Source organism: Jaculus jaculus, chromosome 17, assembly GCF_020740685.1.
Source record: "Jaculus jaculus isolate mJacJac1 chromosome 17, mJacJac1.mat.Y.cur, whole genome shotgun sequence".
NCBI classification, from domain to species: domain Eukaryota; kingdom Metazoa; phylum Chordata; class Mammalia; order Rodentia; family Dipodidae; genus Jaculus; species Jaculus jaculus.
In genome coordinates, this window is record NC_059118.1 from 15,324,680 (window position 1) to 15,328,672 (window position 3,993).

Consider the following 3,993-nt stretch of genomic DNA (forward strand, 5'->3'; position numbering starts at 1 on the left):
TGAGCCTTGAACCGGGGTCCTTAGGCTTCACAGGCAAGCGCTTAACCGCTAAGCCATCTCTCCAGCCCTGGAATTTTCTTACATAGCAATAAGTTTGTTTTGATTTTTAAAAATATATTGTATTGATCTAATGGAGAGCGAGAGAAAGAAAGAGGTAGAGAGAGAGAGAATGGGTGCATCAGGGCCTCCAGTCACTGCAAATGAACTCCAGACTAATATGCCCCCTTGTGTGTCTGGCTTACGTGGGTCCTGGGGAATCAAACCAGGGTCCTTTGGCTTTGCAGGCAAATGCCTTAACTGCAAAGCCATCTCTCCAGCCCCTTGATTTTTATTTTTTAAGTTGGAATCTGACTTGGATAACACATGGGGTATTTTGTTTTGTGTAATAAACAGAACTGATGGGAAAGAGCTAAACAAAGACCGGAAGTCATGACAGATAAACTGGAAGAGGACACAACTTTAGAGATACGATTAAAGTGATGGGAATTGTATTCGAGCTAGTGTTGAAGTGGTGGCCTGGCACGGAGGAGATGCAGCTGTGGAGACTGACTGTTACGGCGCTCTAGCCACAGGCTGAGGAAGGGCTCTGGAGATCCTCAGAAGCTGCTGCCTGGGTCTCTGGGGAGGGAAGGGTCGTGGCTGGGGGTATCGCAGTAGGCGTGGGTTGTCGGGGAGGGGGGAAGTAGGGTTGGTACAATCTTTCTGTTTCACTGCGGCAGCCATACGTAGGGAATGAACACAATGGTGAGTACAAAGCCACAATAAGCACAGCCAAGACGTAAGAGCGTGGAGAGAGATGGATTATATGCAGCAGGCGAAGAGGCTAAGAGGATGGTTTCCAAAGCCCTGCTCCCGGCTGGGCGTGGTGGCGCATGTCTTTAATCCCAGCACTTGGGAGCAGAGGTAGGAGGATCGCCATGAGTTCAAGGCCACCCTGAGATGACAGAGTTAATTCCAGGTCAGCCTGGACCAGAGTGAGACCCTACCTCAAAAAACCAAAAAAAAATAATAATAATAAATAAATAAAAATAAATAAATAAAATATTTTTAAAAAGCTAAAGAGATGAGCAGAATGCCTTGAGGTATGTTCAGCTTGCATCTTCAGAAGACTTTGTAGGTGCATTAACACAGGAGTCCGGCCCTGAAGGTACCTGCCCCACTTAGTCACTAATATAGTCACAACCCTTCCTATGGTCCCTGAAGTGGTGGTCAGAAGAAAACATCCAGCTCCTCCGCTCACCAGTCCACACTGCCCAGGAAAGGGACTGTTTTTTCTTTTAATTTTTTTTGGTTTATTCTTATTTATTTGAGAGTGACAGAGAGAGAAAGAGGCAGAGAGAGAGAATGGACGCACCAGGGCTTGCACCCACTGCAAACGAACTCCAGACGCGTGCGCCCCCTTGTGCATCTGGCTAACGTGGGTCCTGGGTAATCGGGCCTCGAACCGGGGTCCTTAGGCTTCATAGGCAAGCGCTTATCCGCTAAGCCATCTCTCCAGCCCGAAAGGGACTGTTTATTCTCAAAAAAGGGCACCTCTGAGGACTTTGCCCAGGGGCTCTCCTCTCACTGCTCTCTGACCTGTGGCACCGTGAAACAGTGTCTGTGTTTGTCCAAGTCCTGCGCTCCCTGCCTGTGTGGGCACGAGGCTCTCTGCCCGTGAAGCCAGCCACCAGCCGTTCAGTTGGCTTGAAGACTCTACCTAAGGTAGGGGTGACTGCCCCTAAGGAAGTTGCAAAAAACCATCCCTTCCTCTAAGAAGGTCAGCCTCCGAAAAGAGGAGGGTTCTCTAAACTGGTGGCAAAAGAAAGGAGGGCAGGGCTGGGAGAGGCCGGGCCTGTTCTGAGTCCACCGGGCTGGGTCTGCGGAGGGCAAGGCGAGGGTTCTCACACTTCAGATTCCAGACCTTGTCTGCCTTCCCCCCTTTCCCTGACAGGCAGAGAGTGGAAAGTATGTGCAGAAAGTTTAACATTTGGAAATGTTGGAGTGACACCAGGAAATGGTGTCACCCCAGCTCAACAAAGAGGAAACAGAAGCCAAGGGACTTTTTGGTTCATTTGCTGGTTTGGCTGTTTTTCTGAGTTGTGGTTAGCCTAAGTTAACCAAGGGGCCTTCCCTTGTCCTTAGAGAATTTCCGAGAGGAAAGCAGGAATGTGTCCCCTGGCAATGGGATACAGTTCTGGAAATGCCTTGAGACCCTTCCAGGGGTAGAAACAGAGAGAAAATGGTCCCATAGGGGGCTGTATTGAATGCGAGACCTAGAACTTTCCTTGAGGACAGAGCTGTAGGAAACCTGCTATGTAAGGAAATGACGGCAGGGACACTGATCAGAGCCCACACGGTGACTGTCATCTTCATTGTCAACTTGACTGGATTGAGAATCACCATGGAAGCACCTCCCTGGGTGTGTTGGTGGAGGGTGATCCCAGAAAGATTTTTTTAAAAACATTTTTGTTTGTTTGTTTATTTATTTGAGAATGACAGAGGGAGGGAGGGAGGGAGAGAGAGAGAGAGAATGGGCTCGCCAGAGCTTCCAAACGAACTCCAGATGCGTGCTCCCCCTTGTGCATCTGGCTAACGTGGGTCCTGGGGAATTGAGCCTCAAACTGGAGTCCTTAGGCTTCACAGGCAAGTACTTAACCACTAAGCCATCTCTCCAGCCCTCCAGAAAGATTTAACTGCAGAGGGAAATCCTGTCCTGGGGCTGGAGAGATGGCTTAGTGGCTAAGGCGCTTTCCTGTGAAGCCTAAGGACCCATGTTCCACGTTCCAGATCCCATATAAACCAGATGCATAAAGGTGACTCTGTAGTCTCAGTGTGACCTCGAACTCACAGAGATCCTCCTATCTCCTACCTCTGCCTCCCGAGTGCTGGGATTAAAGGTGTTTCTTGAAGTCGAGTCTCACTCTAGCCCAAGCTGACCTGGAATTCACTCTGTAGTCCCAGGCTGGCATTGAACCTTAGAGTGATCCTCCTAACTCTGCCTCCCAAATGCTGAGATTAAAGGCATGCACCACTGTTACCTGGCCCAAATGTTTATATACCAATTGATATTTACTTTAAATTCTAATTATAAATCTTCCTTATTTTCAGTTTCTTTCCCTGATTATTTGATTCCCATGTCCTTTATTCCTATCCTACCTTGGAAATATATTCCCCCCTTCTCTTACTGTGTAAATATATGCTGACCATACACACACACACCTACATGGACACACATGCGTCCATACTGAGACCCCCTAAGTTAGTATACCACGTCCTCTTGGAAAAAGTAACTGTTGGCTCTGGCTGGAGATATGGCTTAGTGGTTAAGCACTTGCCTGTGAAGCCTAAGGACTCTGGTTCGAGGCTCAATTCCCCAGGACCCACGTTAGCCAGATGCACAAGGGGGCGCATGAGTCTAGAGTTCGTTTGCAGTGGCTGGAGACCCTGGCGCGCCCATTCTCTTTCTCTGCCTCCTTCTCTCTGTCTGTCACTCTCAAATAAATAAATAAAAATAAACAGGGCTGGAGAGATGGCTTAGCGGTTAAGCGCTTGCCTGTGAAGCCTAAGGACCCCGGTTCAAGGCTCGGTTCCCCAGGTCCCACGTTAGCCAGATGCACAAGGGGGCACACGCGACTGGAGTTCGTTTGCAGAGGCTGGAAGCCCTGGCGCGCCCATTCTCTCTCTTTCCCTCTATCTGTCTTTCTCTCTGTGTCTGTCGCTCTCTAATAAATAAATAAATAAAAATTTAAAAATAAAATAAAGTAAACAAAAAATTAAATAAAAAAAAACCAAAACAAAACAAAACAGAACAAAACAAAACAAAACTGTTGGCTTGGCCTGTTCCCCAGACTCCAGACCAGTGGATTTCATGCCCACGTCTGCAGAACAGAGGAAGGACTGAACTGGAACAACTCAGCAGGCTGGTGCAGTGTCAGAGAATTTGATGAGACACAGGATCTCAGTGTCAAGGTCTTCAAAAGATGAGTGACACTTTATAAGAAGGGAAAACCA